This window comes from Desmodus rotundus, chromosome 5 (assembly GCF_022682495.2).
Source record: "Desmodus rotundus isolate HL8 chromosome 5, HLdesRot8A.1, whole genome shotgun sequence".
NCBI classification, from domain to species: domain Eukaryota; kingdom Metazoa; phylum Chordata; class Mammalia; order Chiroptera; family Phyllostomidae; genus Desmodus; species Desmodus rotundus.
This window is the reverse complement of record NC_071391.1, coordinates 117,066,947-117,088,315: the sequence shown is the minus strand read 5'-3', so window position 1 is coordinate 117,088,315 and position 21,369 is coordinate 117,066,947. Positions and strand designations below refer to the sequence as shown.

Sequence of the window (21,369 nt, the reverse complement as noted above, 5' to 3'; positions counted from 1 at the left end):
CTCAATACTTGCTTGTTTTAATGGTCAGAAAATAAACAAAGAATTCCAGATCCTACTAGACTATACTTTTCATTTTCTAAGCATTAATGAATGTATTTTAACAAAAGTCAATTTTTAACAAATAAATACTACTGAGAAATTTTACTTAGTACATATGGATCTAACTAATAGGATTGAATGCCATTGGCTTGAAGAGCTGCAAAGTCAGAAGCAAAGTGCTTTTGAGACAACCCAGGTCATGGTGTTGAAAAGCTCCTCGTGGAGTTAAGCAAAGGCTGAAGGCAGTGTGGATTCACAAGGCAAGTACAGTAACCAAGTCCCATGATCCATCACCTGCAGGTTTGTTGTTTTTGCTATGACAACTGCTTATCTTTGTTAGAAGCTTTCGGATCCATAGCTGACACTTGAGGAAGTGACTTTTCTTAACTGGCTTGACAAACAAAGACTGAATCCAAAAATGCAGCAACACAGCAAGAGATTTCCATATGGAGGATACTAGGGAATTTATTATAACTGATCTTTTTATGATCACACAAGTGATGTCCAAAAGATGCTTCCGCAGCACATATACTAAAATTGGAACAATACAGAGAAGGTTCACATAGTCCTGGCACAGGATGGCACACAAACTCATGAAGTGTTCCATAGTTCTTCAACAACAACAAAAAAGACACTGCACGGAGAGTACTTGTTATGCTGAGCTCTGATATTCACCCGTAAGATGCAGTTCATCAATCGCCTAAAGCTAATTTGAGCCCCTTAGAGCTAAAATTAGTGCTATTACTAGCACAATAATCTAAAATCAATAATAGAAAGATGGAACTGTTGGCCCTTGTGCTCAGGCCAATTAGACCAACCTGAAGTCCCGATGCTGAACTGCAGACTCTGGTATGCCACTCTGAGTCTGCGTGGCCATCTCGTCCACTGGTACAGCCCCAGGCCCTGTCTGTCTTCTTAGACCATCAAAGGATCCCACCATTCTCTGAGAGTAGTCTAGAAGAGGGTGGCAACACCCTACCCCCCCACCCCCCCACCCCCACCCCCTGCCCAGAGGCCACACCACACACATAAACAAGTAAGGTGGCCTGGCCGCTGGGGGCCACTAGAGGGCTCAGGCTCCAACTGTTGGCAACAGCAGCTGTGCAGCTCCAGACAGTTGTTGCCTCAGTAGAGTTTAGGCCCTTGTGTACCAGATCTTCCAATGTTCAAGATAAACTAAAAATCTGGAACTTAAAAATTTTTGAATTTTTCCAACTGATTCCAGAAAGTGTCTACATTCTGGAAAGTACAACTAATGCATATCTGTGAGCCAAATTTGGCCCATAAGCTACTTCTTTGCCTGTTCTGGCCTTGAGGTTAGTTGGAACATTGGGAGAAACACATTCCTTCTGACTAAGACTATGACTTTTTCCTCCACAACCCATAGTTGTGGCCATTGTTCAGAATTGGGAAACCATTCTTCTTGAGGGTCATTCCCTCTGTTTGATTCCCAGCTGCTTCTTTTGGTCAAGATGGATCAAGAGTTGGGCACAGTACTTCCTCACCTCCCAGCTCAGGGGAGTCTGCCTCTGCTCCCTGGTAATGAAGAGCCAGCAGCATCCGTAAAGTCCCCAACAGCCCTGTTAAAGCCTACCCTGGATCCTGGCATTGTTCCTACAGTTCGACACTAGAATGAGACTTTCTTTAACAAAGGGGCACTCTATGTCAATGGTTCTAAAGCTAGCTTGTGCATCAGAATCATCTAAAGAACAATATTTAAAACAGAGTCCATGGTCTTACCCAGGACAATCAGATTTAGCCAAAAAGTATGATGTCAGGCAGCAGCTCTCAAATGTCTTATTCTCAGGACACCTTGGCATCCTTACAAATCATGAAGGACCCCAAAAGTTTGTGGTAATATGGGTTATATCTATTTATATTTACTATATTATATTAGAAATTTAAACTGAAAAATTATAAAATGTATATCATTTTATTTCAAAATTAAACTCATTGTGCATTAATATAAATAACATATTCTTGTGAATAATAAATATATTTCCCAAATCAAAATTCATGTCATGAGAAGATTGGCATTACTTTACAATTTTGCAAATTTCTTCAATCATCTGGCTTAACAGAGAGCAACTGGACTCTCCTCTCTGCTTCTGTATTCAATCCGTTGCCACACATTGTTTTGGTTGAAGCAGAGGAAGAAAATGTGATCTTCAAATTTGTAGTTGAAAAAGGGAGACATATTTTAATAGCTTGTTCAGATAATTGTAGATATTATTCTCTAATATTACACTAAAACTCACTGAATGAGTTTCCTAAAGCAAGGTGAAATCTTAAATCAAATCAATGAACTCTGTACTTACACTAAAATCCATTTATCTTCTCGTACTTTTAAGTGATCTTTCACCCAAGAGTGATTCTATAACATCATGCATTTGTTATTTAAAAAACATCTGCTCACAGATCTACTAAAAGTTGCATTATACAGCATCATCACATATCACATATCCCCTGAAAACCCCGTCGCACACTCTGTGACAGGATGAGAGTGATAAAAACAAGTAATGCCTTGGTAATATTATGAAAATAGCTCTGGCCTCTGTGGACCCTCTGGTGTAGCAAAAAGAGCACTTTCCTAGAAATATATACATCTGGATTCTGCCTCAGGCTATGCTACTAACTAGCTCAGCGAACTTAAGAAAGTTTCCTCGCCTTTCTTTGGCTCAGTTTCTCAACTGTAAAATGGAAGTTTGGAACATGAGTCAGTGTTTATCAGAGGACACCAATGGCATTCAAGGCAGAAAAAGTTGTTGGGAGGGACAGTGCCTCATGCTGTAGGATATTTAACATCCCTGGCTCTCCCACTAACTATGAGTAGTGCCATACCCCACCCTGTGACACAGCAGACCCTCAGCAGAACCCTTTGGAGGGTGATAGTACCTTCAGTCCAGACCTCGTGGATTAAATGAACTTTAGGCTTTCTTTCCATTTTGAAGCCATCTCTATTAAATAATTTAACATAGGACTTCCAGCCAAGACAGAGGCCTATGGTAGATACACTGTGCCTCCTCTTACAACCAAAGGACAATGACAAATTTAAAAACAAAAAACAACCAGAACTGACAGAAAATCGAACTGTATGGAAGTCTGACAACCAAGGAGTTAAAGAAGAAACACTCAACCAGACCGGTAGGAGGGACAGAGATGGGCAGCTGGGTGGAAAGGACTCTCGGCAAGGCAGCAGCTGGTGGACAGGGAGAGGCAGGGGCTGGCAGAGTGGGTGGTCCCACATTTGCATGCAGATAAACTGGGAGGAATAATTGGGGAGCGAGACAGACTGTGCAACCCAGGGTTCCAGCATGAGGAAATACAGCCTCAAAACCTGTAACTAAAAAAACCTGTGGGGGCTGAGGCAGCAGGAGAAACTCCCAGCCTCACAGGAGAGCTCCTCGGTGACACCCACAGGGTCCTAGAATGTACACAAAACCACCCACCTGGAAATCAGCACCAGAAGGGCCCGATTTGCTTGTGGGCAGCAGGGGAAGTGACTGAAAGCATGCTGAGAGCTGAGCAAGTGGCATTGTTCCCTCTCAGACCCTTACCCCACATACAGCGTCACAACACAGCAACGTGGATTGCCCTGCCCTGGCCAATACTTAAGGATCCACCCCCTACTATGTAATAGGCATGGCCAGACAAAGAAAAAAAAATGATCCACATGAAAGAACAGATCAAAGCTCCAAAAAACAAAAAAATACAACTAAGTGATGAAGAGATAGCCAACCTATCAGATGCAGAGTTCAAAACACTGGTAATCAGGATGCTCACAGAAATGGTTGAGTATGGTCGCAAAAGAGAGGAAAAAGTTAAGTCTATGAAAAGTGAAATAAAGGAAAATGTACAGGGAACCAACAGTGACAAGAAGGAAACCAGGACTCAAATCAACAATTTGGACCAGAAGGAAGACAACCAGAACAGAATGAAGAAACAAGAATTCAAAGAAATGAAGAGAGGCTTAGGAACCTCCAGGACAACTTTAAACGTTCCAACATCCAAATCATAGGGGTGCCAGAAGGAGAAGAGGAGGAGCAAGGAATTGAAAACTTATTTCAATAAATAATGAAGAACTTCCCCAATCTGGCAAAGGAAATAGACTTCCAGGAAGTCCAGGAAGCTCAGAGAGTCCCAAAGAACTTGGACCCAAGAAAGCACACACCAAGACAGATCATAATTATATTACCCAGGATCAAAGATAAGCAGAGAATCTTAAAAGCAAAAAGAGAAAAGGAGACAGTTACCTACAAAGGAGTTCTAATAAAACTGTCAGCTGATTTCTCAAAAGAAACCTTGCAGGCAAGAAGGGACTGGAAAGAAGTATTGGAAGTCATGAAAGGCAAGGACCTACATCCAAGATTACTCTATCCAACAAAGTTATCATTTAGAATGGAAGGGCAGATAAAGCACTTCCCAGATAAGGTCAAGTTAAAGGAGTTCATCATCACCAAGCCCTTATTATATGAAATGGTAAAGGGAGTTATCGAAGAAAAAGACAAAGGTCAAAAATATGAACAGTAAAATGACAACAAACTCACAACTATCAACAACTGAACCTTAAAAAAACAAAAACAAACTAAGCAAACAACTAGAACAGGATCAGAATCACAGAAATGGAGTTCACGTGGAGGGTTGTCAGCGGGGAGGGGGAGGGGGGAGAATGGGGGTAAAGGTACAGGGAATAAGTAGCAAAAATTGTAGGTAGAAAATAGACAGGGGAGCTTAAGAATCAGTAAAATGGAGTAGCCAAAGAACTGTACAATGGTGGGGGGACTGCCTGAGGGAATGGGGGGTGTTGGGTAGAGGGGGGCAAAGGAGGACCAATCAGGACAACTGTAATAGCATAATCAATAAGGTATAGTTTTAAAAATAAAAACAAATGAGGCTGATCTGAAACTATCTCTGTTGGCAATGAAAGTCCCACAGATATAAGCCAAAATTGCAATGAATGCTGAGAAGAAAATTCCAGATTTTGAAAAAGAGACAACCGTTGCCAGAACTTTTCCTTTGTAAGCATCTGAAAAGGTTCGTAGGTGAATCTCGGAGCAGCATTTCCCCTTCTATATTTGGCAGTTCACGCCAAGTTTGTATCACTCCCTCCTCCTCCAGAAAGAAAGAGACTGATACAGATTTGTACATTCTGGTCCTCGCAGAACCTCTCTTTAGGTCCCAGAGAATGTTCACTTCCACATCACCAGAGAAATGAGCGTCGTGAGGAGATAAGAAAGCAAAGTTACCTACCACTAGGGTTAATGGTGCACCTGTTTGCAACTTGGCTTCCAGCTGACTGGGAATTCTGAGAGCAGAATTCTGGCAGGTGTGTGTATTTCATCATCGTTGCAGAGAGGAGGGGAAGGTAACCTCCGGGTAAAGCTTCTGTATGCTTGTGTGTCTCTGAATTAAGCACTCTCAAGTGGACCTTCTGGGTCTGTGGTTCTTATTTCTGTTCTTAAGTGGCCTAGAAACTTAGCCACTCTTTCCTGAAGCTTCTACCAATGACCAATTTAAGTACTTGATGGGGAATTGGCAAGATGATTTGAAGCTCTCTTCCAACTCTGTAAGTATATAAATTTACATATTTGTACAGCTGGCAAAGGCTTCAAATTCATCCCATTCAATCCTTTTATTTTTGACATGGAAGCTGAAGCCAGAGAGGCTAAAATGAACTTCCTAGATCAGAAATTTCTTTTATAGCAAGAATGACTTTCTACTTATTCCAGGGTTCTTGAAATTGAGACCCCTGTGCTTCCCCGAAGCTGTGTAGCTATGTGCACGAGGTACACAAGAGTGATAGGATTCAACCTGAGACACCTTCCGAGAGCTTCAGTTTTACCCTGAGGCCAATACTTAAAACAAGTTTCATGTCACATGGACTGCTGTTCATATCACATGTATCATATGTCCCCCAGATCTCAGAAAAGAGTCTGGCACAGTGGGTAATCAATAAATATTTGTTGGATGAATGAATAAATAAATGTTAAAAATAAAATATATTTCATAAAAAATTTTAACTCGCAGTGGCCTGAGGGATGTCGTGGAAATGTCTGAGAAAATTATATTGAAGCTAAAACCAGGTGTCTCAAAGAGGCAGCTATATTGTGGCCGTGTGCCTCATTTGAAAATCTTTCTGTATATTACAACATCTAATGTATTTAAAAATCAGTGAATAAGGAAATTGCCTCATTTGGTCATCTCTCTGGGACACAGTTTCTCCCCTTGCCACCTACCTGCATGATTTCTCATCACGTTGACAGAGAAGGATTTCCCAAACCCCTCAGACAAGGCTGAATCCTCCAGTTGTTCTCCGCTGGGCCCTGCCCTTCTCCTTTGTAACATTCAATACATTTAATTAGTGTCTGTCTTCCCAGATAGACTGTAAGCTTCCCTCATGAAGCATGACTCATGCTGACCTCCCTCATTGCCCGAGATCTTTAACACCTTGACCAGAACCTGACACATGGTGGGGACTCAGTAGTAGGGATTGGAGGTGCCTGGCTTATTCTGCTCCAATCCAGAAGCAATGCCTGCCAGACTTTCAGCAGCTTCTATCAGAGACTAGACAGTGTCTCCTGCTGTTCTACTTTGAGAAGCTGAAACAGCTGCAGGTCACTGACCCTTCAGATCCCATGGCCACTCACGGTGACTCAAGATATTTGCCCATCTCTCTCCACGAGGGTCACTGGTTCCCAAGGTTTCCCTGTTTCCTAGTTGAAAGCTATGAGAGATAGGGAGTCAAGGAAGGAAGCTGGTAAAAGACCTGGTTGGAGGCAGCGTAAGTGCTTCATAAGGGAAGAGGATGAATTCAAGAGGTATTTTCAGAAGCAGAATGACCTGAGTTTGGATGTGAGGAGAATAGAAAGCAGGGTGTTGAGAATTCCAGATGATTCAGTGTTTTGGAGCTTGGATGCCTGGTTGAATGGTGACACTAAGAATGGTGAAAGAGAGGAGGGTGTCTGAAAGGAAAGCCAAATAGGTCCAGTTAGAAAATATTGAGTGTGAGGTGCTCACCGCTACAGTGGATGTGTCTAGTAGTTAGAAATGAGAAAGGTCAAGATTGAAGACCCATAGTGGGGAACTGGAAAATGGCTTAACACATCACCACCATATGACTCCCGTTCATAGTCAGGTACCGGTTTCTCTATTCAGGATCCCAGGGTACAGTCCCCTGTTGGATACATCCTCTTTTTCCTTCAGTGACTGCTCTGCCTGTGGCCTTTGGGTCAGCATCACAGAGGTTGTGGTGGCCTCAGTGGGAGACACACAGGTCAAGGCACTGGACTTGGCCCAGCCCCAGGTACAGACTCATCCCTAACCATGACCCAGGAGGGGGCAGTCATTGCAGCACCGTCAGTCTTTGTGCTAATGGTGATGCGTTGGGATGTGGAACACATCAGTGAAAATACAATAGAAATACACGGGAATTTATAAATCTTGATAGAAAAATGGAAACTTGTAAACAATTTTATAGAAACACATGCCAAACAAGGTAAAACTGTGATGCATGTCACAGGAAGACAGGAAAAGTTTATTGGGTCCTCATTTTGGGGGGGGTCCTCATTTTGTAAGGGATGCTGCGTGGTCTGCCCCCTGTAGACACTCAGCCACATGTCCACTCTTCCAGCTCTCCGTTCAGCACTATCATTGACTGTACCTGTTCTTGGACTTAAAAAGACCCCAGATCCCTTGCCCCCACCCTCCATTTCATCCTTGTTTATCAGCTTCCCCAAGTCTCATTCTCCCGTTCAGGTGTCATGGGTCCGCTGTCCATCAGTCCATCTGCTCCCTGGCTCATATCCTCATGTCACTTTGTCTCCTGTCCTTTAAGCTCATCCACAAGGCAAAGCTCTTAGCCTGGATTTATATGACTTTTGCTCTCTTCACTCCTCTGGGGCTGCTTGGGGAAAACCCATATAGCCAGGAGATGGATGCAGACTCTCCATCCTCTCATAGCCTATAGGCCACAAGACTGACTATCCAGGGCTGATGAGACAGGATCAAAAGTAAGTAAGAGCAAAATAAAAAATAATAACTAACATTTACTAAGCTCTTACTAAGTGCCAGGCAGTGTTCCAAGAGTATCACCTAATTTAATTCTGTGGCAACATCATGAAGTAGCAGATGACAACAGATTCACTCACTTACTCCGGCTTCTTTGCTAAGAGACCCCAGTTTTGTTCATACCCATGGCATGGCTCATCTTTGGGCTGAGCAAACCAAGGTTGCTGACACGCTTTGCCAGACACACACTTCCCCAGCAGCCAGTATAGCGACAGGTCATCATGTGACTGTTCTGAGTAATGGGAACTCTGGGATGTCTTCTGGGGAGGACTCTTCATCCAGATGAAAGGAAAGGTATTACTCAAAAAGAGAAAGGCATTTGTCTTCTGCTCCTTCACTTTGAATGTGATCATGTAGCCTGGAGTTGAGGTGGCCATTCTGTTAACCTGAGGTGACCAGTGTGAGACAAGCCAAAAGGCTGAAGCTGGCAAGGGAGGGGACCTGTTCAAGATGCTGGAAGATGAGCTCTCCTCTTGAGAGAGTGGCTGATGCACTGGTAGGCACTCTCCCCTTGAGAGAGTGGCCATGCTGTCCCTTTTCCTCCACAGGACTCGGTAGCCCATGTGAATGTGTCCATTGCAGCCACAACACACGGATCCTGTGGCCCATGATCCGCATCAATCGAGGTTAATAAAAATAGCAGATACAAAGGCTCCCTAAGGCATTCCCCGGACGTTAGGACAGCAGTGGAGATGTAGTTAGAAGAAGGGACTGCGAGAAGGCAAAGCTTTCTTCACAATTCATTGGAGAGTATTCATTATCAACGATCAACATAGGTTTATTTGAAGCTGGTCTTTCCTGAAGAAAAAGAAAAGAAGGAAGAATGAAGGAGAAAGAGGAGAAAGAAGTGAGAGAGAAAAAATGAAATGGAGATAGAAGGAACAAAATGAAACAGCAGGAGGAGGAGGAGGAGGAAATTGAAATGGAAAAGGAAGAATGCTGAGAGTTCATGTTAGATGTTTCTCCTGTTTTCAGCAAACTATAGAGAAAATCAACTGCTGAGATAAAGAGGCAAGAAAATGCAGGCTGAGTGGAGTAGAAAAGAGGCTTACAGAACCTGTTAAGAAGAATGTAGACAGACGATCAGTGATAAGTCAAAGTATTGAAATTTCTTCAATCAATAAACAATTACAGAGCAAAAAAAAAAAAAAGATGCTGGAAGATGGCCCAACACATCGCCACCAGATGACTCCCGTTCATAGTCAGCTCCCTGTCTCTCTATTCAGGGTCCCATTCATCACAACCTGCAGTTCTTTTATTTATCTGTTTTCTTGTATCTGTCTCTCTCTCCCTCTAGAAGGACCTTGTATAAGGACCAGGACCTTGCTTTCTTGCTTCTCTCACAGAGGCTGGCATTCACTGGTGCTCCAAAATATTAGGTGGAAAAAAAAAATAACACGCCTGGCACATGGTAGTCAAAAATACCTAAAATTCAACCGAGGCTGCCGTATTGCCTGTCTTTCCAAAAGCTAATTATCAGTAATTTTTGTTGTGGAAAACACACACAAAAAATATTCAGGTGGAAGCCATGGAAAAAATTGTTTCAGTGGGATAGTGTCCACAGTGACAAGGACTCCATACTTCTCTGGGAGTCCTGATTCTTCAGCTCTGAGCCAAAGCACGCTCTCTTTAAAACCCCTTCTTTTGAAACTATTGGACATACCCTTGAGGTATTGAGGAATGCCCAAGCATCCCATTCTAGGTTTTAACAGAGCAGGGGCTGGACATGAGGGATCTGCCCTATAGCCAGTGTTGAGATACTTGTGATGTAAGCACCAGCCCCCCATTCCAGTCCCCATCGATTGATGCCCCCAACCTACCTGTTCAGATGGAAATGATGAATTCAGAAAATATCATTCCCTTAATAATTCCTCCAGCAAAGGGTAATATTGGTTGTCACCATGCAATAGAGAAGAAAAAATCTTTTATTTTTTATATTGTTTTTCTTGGCACACCTGTCCTTGAGCGTACTACACAGATGATTGTAAAAGAGGTGGGATGAGGAAGGACCCTGAGGATGCCCTGCCCACTGCTCTCACCCCGTCAATCCAACACAAGTCACTCCCCCAAAGCAATTCTCTAATTAGAGGGAGTGCCCTGTCTCTGAGAGGCCCATGTGCTCCCAGATGGCTGTGAGACTCCTCTAAAAAGAACCACAGACTCTTAAGGAGAGAAGCTTCCTCTGCCATCACATTTCTTTTCTTTTCTTTTCTTTTTTTTTTTTTGGAACTGTATCTTTATTATTTTTATTGTTATTCCATTACAATTGTCTGCATTTTCTCCCCATCCCTCCACCCCACCCCAGCCAATCCCACCTCCCTCCCCCACCTCTACCCATCACATTTCTTGAAACTCCCTGTTGTCTCAGGACCCTGGCACACAGAGCTACACAAAAACACAATGAAATTTAACAAGCTTGCTTCTCTACTCCCTGCTTTTGACATCAGTAACTATTACTTGCCTGTAAGTACTTTTTCTGTGTAGGAACCAGGTTTCCCCCAACAGCTCCTTGTATTTTGCCGGCATTGTTAACATGGAACACAGTCTGAATTCGAAAACCGGTTCCACCAGCAACAACAGTGAGATGCTCGGCGAGTGATGTGATCTCACCCAACCTCCTTTATTTATTTGCTTGCTTATGTATTTAGTTAGTGAAATGGAGTCATCCTAATAATACGTACGGACTTTATTATCAAATTAAATAGAATAATCCACGTAAATGGTTTGCATAATGTCTGGCCTATGGTTAAAGCTTAAATTTGAGCAATAGTAATCAAAGTATAATTAGCTGGAATTATAACAAATGATGACAACTTATCAAAAGTTATCACCCTCGTTATCATTACAGTGATTTTGAAGAGAATGGGTGATGGTGTAAAGCCCCCTGCTCTTGAATGCTGCAGTCACCCCTTATCCTTTGGGGCTGTTTTTCTTCTGTAGAACAGTCTCCCTCAAAAGATTGCTGGAAGGATTAAGTGAGGGTCCGTTAAAATATTAATAAATAAAGTGGTAGGGCCTGGCTAGTGATTAAGAATTTAATAAACAGTAAGTTGCTCAAAAAGAGCACCGTGACAGAACTGTATTGTCTGTGAGGGAAAACAGAAGCTCAGCCATGCTTTTTCTCCAAGGGTGTTTTTTGCTCATTTTGAATTACTTTGTAGGCAAAGTGATTAGGCACAGAATTGCGATTCTGAGTTCCTCAACCAACAAATTTTAATTAAGCCAGAGGTTCCCAAACCTTCTCAGTTCACACTGCTCTTAGTTTGTCAGTAAGTGGTTTGTGGTGTCCTCAGGCCAAAAAGAGTACCCAGTGGCACCATATACTAAATAGTTAAGTCTAAACAATTTACTAAGCATTTATGTCCTAGCAATTTAGTAGCTTTTTGAAAAAATACATATACATCAAAATAAAGACAATACTAGTTTTTGTTTCATTTTAAAACAACATAGAAGGAGAGTGTTAGGGTCAGAGCGGCCTCCCTTTCCAATTTTGTAAAGTATGCACTTATATGCAATATAATATGCAATATTATATTATATTATGCAATATCATAATATATATATCAGTATAATATCAGTATAATATCATACTATAATATTATAGTATGCAATAATAAAGTATGCATTTTACTAAAATTATTAACAATTCAATTACTAATGGGATATGTGTTTTCGTTGGGCACTGCACGATTTCTCAAAGCCTGGAATCAGCTTGGATGCTGCCACTCTTATTTCCCTCTCCACAGTGATTTTGGGGCGACACACTTTACCATAGCGACAACCCAAAGCCCAGCGCAATGGATTCGATGTCACTGAAAGGAATGCAGTTGATCAAATATGGAAGCTGTGAACTCCCGCAAGCTGGTTTCTGCTCCGGACCCCGTAGATGTTGAGAATTGCTGTGTTTCTCTTGACAGTGTAAGATATTGGGGTGCCCTTGTGAGTTTGCTGTAGCTCGCAGAGCGGGGCGCCGCAGCACAGCTTGGGAGCCACCAGAGTAGTCAATTACTGTGTACCAGGAGCTCTGCTACACGGGGTCTAGTGGGTGACCCAGTCTGTGCCCGTGAGTCTTACAGGTTAGTGGGCGAGACCAACATCAATCAAATCCTCTTACCAAAACAGGCACTATTACAAACTACGGTAACTGCAATGAAGAAAAACCAGCATGTTGCCAGAGGCACCGTTCGCAGGCCAGAGGGAGCACTCTGTCCACATCCGGCCTCAGCAGGTGTTTCCGTTGGCAGCCACAAACCTTCAATTGTACTCATCCTTCCTAAAACAATGACTTGGACAGAGAAGGAAACCGGTATAGCCAAAATTGAGGCATTAAAACTAACAATGTTAATAGTAATGAGATGCATCTGACGGGGTCAAACAGGCCCATCCCTCACTCAGTATCATCTTGTTACCCTTGGTTCTCCGTGACGATACTCAGGGGAGCTCTCCAAGGAAGACCGCTTTACTTCAATAAGGCTGTTGCTACAAATGCCAGCAGCTGGGTCAGAGCGCGGGCTTTCAGAATGATGCCCTTTGTCCAGGTCCCCGGCAAGCTGACGCGGACAACCTGGAAGCAGGCTGTCCGGTCTCCTGGGCCTCCGCGCTCTGGGCCTTCACCCTCACCTGTAGATGCCATTTAAAAAAAAAACTCGCCATGTGAGAAGAATTGAAGAGGTGGGGCAAGGCCCCAGGCCTGTCTTGCCCCTTGCCGTGTGGACTAATGAGACTCTCAGAAGATAATATTGTGGTGGAGAGTTTTGACCTCAGCCTCTCATCCCCCAGTCCCACCATTTTCAACGTTTTTTATCTCATGGCAAGCATAAACTAATTGCTAAAATTCTGTGGCACACCACAAAATATATTTTTCTGCCAACCTGGCAAAAATAGGTATAATTTTGATTGATTTACCATAAAAAATAATAATAGTAATCACCTACCCTTTTTGCACCAGAGTAACTTAAAAAAAACAGGTGCCTATACTTGTATATAAGGATTTCTGGTACCAAGAATTAACCAAGCAGATGCAAACTCATTATGTAACATGACCAATGAGATGCGACTCTGTTATATGACCTGCATGTTTATGGTTCAAGACAGGGCATTTGCCCCAGAATGCTATCATTGTGCTGGCTGTTGTTTTTTTACTTGACAATCTAAGGGGAAAGAGGTCAGTGCCCCTGACTAAATAGTCAGGTATTGCATGTTTTAAAGATTCTTGCGGCACATGGTTTGAAAATCACTGCCCTAGTCCAAGGACCCCCTCCAGCCCCTCCCACCCCCAACCCTGCCCCAAAATACCCTCACCCTGTGTTCTAGCCCATCCTGGGGTTGATGGAGAGGCATGAACCTAGAGCTCCCACTAGTGGCAAGAGTGGACCACCACCATTTCTCGTCTTTCCATTTGTTTCTTCCCTGTTCTCATTGGGTTTAACAGCCAGGACTATGATCTACAAGCAGCATTCAAAAACACCATCTTCACCTTTATGGAGACATTTCTACAGACACTAACCGTTCTCTCTATGGACCGACAGGGAACAATGCCTCCAGGCCTTTGTGAGTGTCTTGGCATTGTTGACCTCCAAAGTCTCAGTTACTGGGAGGGACTTGTAAAGTCACTCACTCCTACCACCACCTTCCCCCACCCCTTAATTCGTTCTTTTCCTAAGGGCTGTTCAGGATCAAGAGATGTGAATTTTACACACACACGTGCAATCAGGTTATCTCTGCCTTCTACCAGCTGGAAGATAGGTAGGGCTGCTGGGGAGTCTGGAAGGAGTGGCTTAGGAAAGCTCTACACAGCCGGCGATTAAGAAAAATACTCTCCCCTCTCCTTTCCTTGATGATGCTTCTCCCTGTCTGCCTTTTCTCAGTGCCAGGGTGGTGAGACGGGGCCACCCAGCATAACAGGTGCAAGTTCACATCAGCCCAGGTGCAAAGGGCCCCTGTACTACCATGAGGTCCAGCACAGGTCACTGAGGGATTAAAATGTAGTTTGGAGCAAAGTAGTTATAGTAATAAAGAATGTGCAACTGTCTGGCATTTTCCCACAAATCCACCACCGTAATAGCTGGGTGAGTGCGGGGTCGGGCACTCGGGGTTCTTGGGTCAAGTTAAATACTGTGTCATCACATCTCAATAATAAAATATATTCCAATGATAGTTTAACAAATAATCTAATTAAAATGCTGTATATTACACGTAAAAGCCAGGTTTTCTGACCTCCACCCATTGCCCTTTTTACACCTCTATGAGTCAGCAAAATTTTAGACTTCTGATGTTATTCATCTTCTCTGATAGGAAATTTTAAATAAAATGAAATGATTACCCATGGTTTCTAGTTATGAAGATATTAAAATTCTTCCTGGTGGGCAGAAGAATGTCTGAAGGATGGGATGCCGCTTCATTAGAGATCCCAGTGACAGCACCAGAAAGGGCGGCAAGTGTTCAGGGCTGAACTGTGTTCGCCTCCAAAACTCCTGTGTTGAAGCCCCAACCACCAGCACCTCAGAATGTGACTGTACTTGGAGACAGGGCCTTTATGGTGGCTCAGGTAAAGTGAGACGTGAGGATGGGCTCCCCTCCGATCTGACTGGTGTCCTTATAAGAAGGGGAGATTAGGACACAGAGGAAAGACCACCCGAGGACAAAGAAAGAAGGTGGTCAAGCAGACGGGCATCAGAAGAAACCACTCCGGTTGATGCCTTATCTTAGACTTCTAGCCTCCAGAACTGTGAGAAAATAAATTTCTATTGTTTCTGGCAGCCCTAGAAAACTAATACAATAAAGCTGGGGTGGGGGGCAGGGGGGCGGTGCAGGGGGGGAGTTCTGATCATTTTAATGGTGTTACAGAATTTAAAATAATGTTATTTAATAGAGTAGAACTGGGATTCAAATTCAGGTAATTCTCACTCTGAAGTCATTAGGGAAACGGAAAATGGTATTAAATGTCACCACCTTGGGCTGTTCTGAAACAATGGATGTCAAATGGCTATTAAAGAATGTTTGGGGGAAAATGTTTTTGTTTTTGTTGTTGTTGTTGTTTTAAGTAGCAAAATTGCCTTCTAAGGGGCGTGGAAGGGTGGGTATGTTAGGGTCACTTCGTCTCTGTCCTAGCATATGAGGCATCCAGCTCAAGGCTCAAGTCTGGCTTCTGACCCCTTCCAGGCATTTCCTCCACTCCAAGCGCTCTGCTGGGAACATGGTTCCCGGAAGACAAATCGGAGGAGCCAGGTCCCTGTGTAAGCACATCTTACACTAAGGGTCAAGGACTTAAACCTCCCCGAAGTGACTTTATGTACAATAATAGCCCATTTTCTCAGACTACATCAGGAAGCCCAGATGCCCTCACGGCGGGCAAGGATCCTCATCCTCCAGCCCATGCACTCAGAGGAGCTGGGAAGAATCTCTTCTGGGGGAGAACAGCAGTGGCCCTTTATCCACGGTCTCACGGTTCATGGTTTCAGTTACCCGCGGTCAACTACAGTCCTAAATTTCCCCAACCATCAACACCATGTGCTCCTGACATCCAACCAAGGACACTGTCACGGCTCTGTAATCCAGGGTCATCCAGAGCAGATGATCCTCCTCTGATGTACGTCAGGAGGTGGATGGTGGCCTAAGGCTACATCACAGAGCCCACGTCACTCACCTCACTTCATCTCACCACAGAGATGACATGCAGTGATAGGCATTTTATTGTCTCACGTCACCACAGCAAGGGTCAGCACAGCACAGCAAGGTATTCTGAGAAAGAAAGAGACCACATTTACATAACTTCTACAATAGTGTACTATTATAATTGTTCTGCTTTATTGTTAATTGTTGTTAACCTCATACGATGCCCAATTTATAAATCAAACTATATCACAGGTACTTATGTATAGAAGGATACATAGTACATACCGGGTTTGGTGCCGCCCTTGGTTTCCGGCATCTGTTGGGGGTGTGGAGTGTTCCCCAGGAGGAGGGGAAGCTCTGTAGGTTTTGGGTCACAGAGCCTGTTTGAGGGAGAAGTCTTCATTGTGGGGTCTGGAAGTGCAGGACACCCTGACCCTCAGGCTAATAGCTCACATTTGTGTGGCTCCGTGCTTCAGCCTTGCTCAGTGGGGGGATAGTTCTCAGCATTACCCCAGGTCACAGGTGAAGAGAGTGATGGCTCACGGGTGACCATGAGGGGCTCCCACAGTGCCAGTGAAGTGAATGGCCCGACACTGCGTTCAGAGGAGACCCCCTTAAAGCAGCTGAGTGCAGGTTCCTGGGGAAGCATTGTCCTGGCCATTGCCCTGGGCCCCAGGGAAAGGCAGCCAAGCTGGCTGGGGAACACGTCCGGCTGGCACGGCAGCACCTGGAGGAACACAGGGACCAACGGTGTCTGCACGCACAAAGGGTGGGAGGGGCAGGCACTACAAAAGTGGCTCTGGCCTCACCATTCTGTACGTGCCCACGACACTGAGAGAAGGTATTTGAGCTCATTCTGTTGGTAGAAAAAGGTATATGAGGCACAGTCTCCTGATGAAGCTATTAGATGTATAGTAAGCCTGGAAGAAGACTAATTACAAACTTGCTACAACTGCCCCAAGGTAATACCCCTGTTTAAACTTAACCAGGGCCACCCGCCACCTAGACTGGAGAAAGGAGGTAATTTTAGAATGGGGAATCTGTGCTTCTAAATTTGCAGCCTGCTGGTCTTCTCCATCACTAAACTTTTGATAGTGACTTCCTTACCGACAAAACGAGCTTCTCATCTGCCATAAGTAATAATGATAGTTAACAATAATAGTAACAGCTTCACTTACTAATAAAGACCTATTTTAAGATGGACTTCTTGGAAAGTCTCCTGTGATCTAAGAATCCTCTTATCCCCTCTATCTCTGAGCTTTTACCAAGGTCCATGCTACAGGGGCAGCATGCCTGAACGTTCCCGTTCTCCAAGTGCTTGGCTGCCATTTCTGCCTCCCTCCCCCCACCCCAGAGCACCCACCGGAGAGCCCTCCGGCAGCCTGTGTGGCTCCTTGGTGTGACTGCAAACTGTGCTCACTGTGGGCTGGCACAGCACAGCAGTCACTTTGTGTGGAAGAAAAGACCCCTCGCCCTGGGGGAGGGGTCAGGGTGCAAGGCTTGAAGGGCAGGATGTGGACTTGGATCTGCGCTCACCCCCTCAGCTGGACAACTGCACAGGGCAGCCCAGAGGCAGGGAGCTCTCACCACCCCCAGTCCACTCCCCCAGAGCTCCAAATGGTGAGCTCTCCTTGCCTTCTCATCCTCTCTACAGGGGTTCTAACCACCTTGCCCGGCCTCTGCTTTGATCAGTGGTCCAAGAAGAGGCCTCAGCCTTGCATTGTACTTTCTGTGTAACTCTTTTCCTGTCAGGTGCGAACTACACTTACGCTCTTGCCTCCCTTCTCACTTCACTGTGGTTTCCAGTAAATCTGTTTCCACTTGGCTACGCTTGGCTGTTAATACGTGGAACAGACTAATTTGCCAAAAGCCAATTTGTCAGGTGAGCAATTCACCCAATCACTGGAGATTGCATGAAGTGTTAGCAGTGCCCCAACGTGCCCCGCGTCCATCTCCACCCCCAGAAGCTGTCAGGAGAAAGTTTCCTCTGGACGTGAGACAGTTTGCAGAGTCAGAGTCAAAGGCAGGGGCAGCAGCAGAGCGAGCTGCTTTGCTGTGAAACAGGGATGCTGCTCTCGAGCTCTGGGCTTCGTCAGGGTTAACTCAGTCATACAAACAAAGCTCTTGGAACAGCCTGGCAGGCAAAATTCAGCACCCGATAAATGTTAGCGATCATTACTATTAAAACAATGATGACTTTTAATTTCACACATGTGTTTAAATTATATGCATAAAACTATACACTAGATGAAAAATAAAAATAGCAATTTAAATGGGAATGCCAGGACAAGAAGGTAGATAGAAATCCCATGGGCCAATTCAGTGGTCCATACCCTTGGCCTTGTTTACTGGGGAGGGGGAAGGGGCTAGAGATTGAATTCAATAACCAGCGGCCAGTGATGTAATCAATCATGCCTATGTAATGAAGACCCTACAAAAACCCCAAAAGTTGGGATTCGGAGAGCTTTCGGGTTGATGTATACATGGAGATGCGGGAGAGCACAGAAGCCCCGCATCCCTTTTCCCGTTTCTTGCCCTGTACACCTCTTCCATCTGGCTTTCCTGAGTTACATTCTTTTATAATAAATGGTCACATAGTGAGTAGAGGGTTTCCTGACTTCTGTGAGCCACTCCAGCGGCTCTCAAGTTCCATGGATTTGTTCACGACTAAGTTACTATTATACTGAGATGATTAGGTAACATCGATTGTCAGGCTCAGTTTTCCCCATTTGCAAAATGGGTATATAACATGAACCCATTCTGTACCTCTCAGGCATCTCATATCCTAAATGAGTGAATACATGACAGGCCAGGAAGTAGGGTGGACAGGAGTTTCGCTGTGTGGATTGGACATGGGACAGGGGAGCAGGTAGATTTTAATATTATCATTAGTCATGACTTGAGCCAAACTTAGCAGTTTTAAAACCGTGTTTAATAATACTACCTGCATATTAAAATCAACAGGGAAGACTTTTAAGCAAACAAATTCTTAGGCTCTACTCACCCCCTCCAAGATTCTTATTCAATTCATATGAGGTGGGATCTGAGCATCAGAATTTTTTCATAAGCTCCTGAAGGTGATTTCATTGTGCAGCCAAGACTGAAAACCAGTAATCAGTAACGTAAGTCAGTAGTATAAAGTAGGTGGAAATGGCATCATATAAGGTGGGCCTTGGTTATGACCACGGGTGAGCCCAGCTCTGCATTCTGGAAGCACTCAGCAACTGGCGTTCAGTGAGTTTCCACTCAAGACCCCGGGGAAAAGGACACTTGGACAAAGGCCAAGAATCCCAAGGATCACGGAAGAGCGGGTTAGAGGAGCCCTCAAACATCATCCAAACTTAATTCCCTTCCTGATTGCTGTGTGAGCCCTGGCAATTCATGTCTCTGGGACTCAGTGTCGCTAGCCATTAAATGAATAGGTTGGATTGGATAAGCTCAAGAGTGTCTTCCAGTGCTGTTATTCTGTGATCCTAAGATAGTTTTCAAGCATCAGAGAAAAGAGATGTTGCATTGCACATCATGTTGGTCTTCTCTGTGCATTCCTTGTCTGAAGTCACTCAGCAGCTCTCTCTGATGCTGGCGGAATGCCAGCCTGGGCCCCTGGAGTGAGAGGCAGCTGGAGCTCCATCCTTGAACTTTCCTCCACCCAGTCTTCTCAGGCAGGATGAAGGCTTTTGTGAGACTCTTGTAAAGGCAGGTCATTTGAATAGCAGGGGCAGGCTCAGAGTGATCTCTCGGCTCCCCAGCAAGCACATGGCCTGACCACTGATGGTATCTGCAGAGGAAGTGGTGGAATGTGGAAGTTTGCATGACGACAGTGCACGTACATCCTCCCGTCTTGAGCCAACAGCTGCTGTGCCCTGATTGTCCTTGATTGTCCTCTCACTTGGCAGCCTTGGGCTGCCTCAGAGTCCCCTGCTGCATGCTTTGCTGAGGGGTGGGCCTCTGTGCAGAGCACTTAAGGCATTGGTCAAAAACAACAACAACACTGTTTATTGCTTACATCTCCGGCTGAGGCTCTGTGCTGGTGATGCCACACTGGATCTCGGGGCCTCAGACCTGGACCAAATGCCATTGAAAGGGAATTGTTGTGTCTGAGTGTTTGTTGCCACCCCCAAATTCAAATGGAGAATTCCCAACCCCCAAAGATGATAGTATTACAAGGTGGGGCTATTGAGCAGTGCATAAATCACAGGGGCGGGGGAGCCCTTGTGAATGGCATTAGTGACTTATAAATGAGACCCCACAGAGATCCCTAGCTCCTTCCACCATGTGAAGATGCAAGGAATAGTCTGCAACTTGGAAGAGAACCCTCCCCTCACCTTGATTTTAGACTTCCAAGCTCCAGAACTTTGACAAATAAATACCACCCAGTCTGGAGTATTTTGTCATAGCAACCTGAATGGACCATGACAGGAATCACCCCAGCCAATCCCCTAATGCAAAGTGTCTTCTCTGGTGCACAGACTTACTAGAAAACCATCAGATCTGCCTCAGACGCAAGAGAAACGTGCTTATGTGCCAAGCTTGAGGTTGTGAGGGCAATGAGGAATTTTAGTAGGAAGAGGACAAGGGGTTTTAAAGTGTATAACGCAGACCATTTTAGGCCCTCAGCCTCTGTGCAGGTAGAAGAGAGGATATGGTAAGGGGACCAGGCAGCTGGAAAAAGGCAGATCTAGTAGATATTGCTTATGGAAGAACTTTGAAAGTAAAGGTGGGAGCCCCAGGGGTCAATGACATAGAACCAATGACATAGGTCAGTCTCTGGGTTCTGCTTTCTAGAAACTGGCACCTTGGTCCATGTGAAGCTACCTTTTCATGCATCTCATGGGTACCCTTTTGGGGCACTGAAGACAGTAACACCAGACCCCAGATCTTCTTTCCTGCTCCTTCCTTGGACTCATAAGGTCTCAGAGTCCTGGAAAAAAAGCTTTCTTATGGTCCCTTTTTATGGGACGTGGCCCAGGAGCAAGTAGGAGCAGCATAAGCAAGCAGGTTCCCTCTTGATCATGAAGAGGAAGCAGCACTCCAGCTTCTGACTATCTCAGTGTACTCTGCTATGTCATTGTACTGATGGAAGGGATAGGACCAGAGGCATGGAGAGACCAGGAGGGAGCTGGGATTCAAACGTGGCCCTTCCACTCAGCCTGAGCTCTCACTCCAAGACCCAGCAAGGTCCTATAACGTGGACCTCCAAACATGAGACACTAGGCTTCCTGTTTGTGCCTTCAAACAAATGTTTGTTTCCTTTCAATTGTGATGCCAGTTACTTCTTATTCAAGGTTTTAGCACCCAAACAAGCAGTGTGAGGAACTCACGGGATCACATGGGAGGGAACGGATGCCTGACAGAACTGCGCACACTCATCAACGTAAATTAGGTGTTTAATACATGTTTCCATGTTTGTTGCTCTGTAATTTTGAAAAAGTAAACCCCAGGAAATCAAATATTTGATTGCTTTACTTAATGATGTTCCAAATCATCCCCCAGCTTCCCAATCTTCTGCGAGCAGGCCCCTGAGAGAAGGCCCCAGGTGTCGTCTTGCCCTCAGTCAGACAGTCAGTCCGTCCTCAGGGGCTGGGGTGGGTGGAGAGGGGCCTGAGTAGCAGGACTGAGAAACCCTGACCCTCCCACCCCACCCCCATC

At 44.8% G+C, this 21,369-nt stretch overlaps 1 non-coding gene across 1 annotated transcript; it reads left to right on the top strand.

Annotated features, from left to right (window-relative positions):
* Positions 1-550: 550 nt before the first annotated feature.
* On the top strand, positions 551-652 carry LOC112303145 (U6 spliceosomal RNA). The gene has a single exon (XR_002974627.1). It is a non-coding gene; the product is annotated as a U6 spliceosomal RNA (small nuclear RNA).
* The last annotated feature ends 20,717 nt before the right edge of the window (positions 653-21,369 follow it).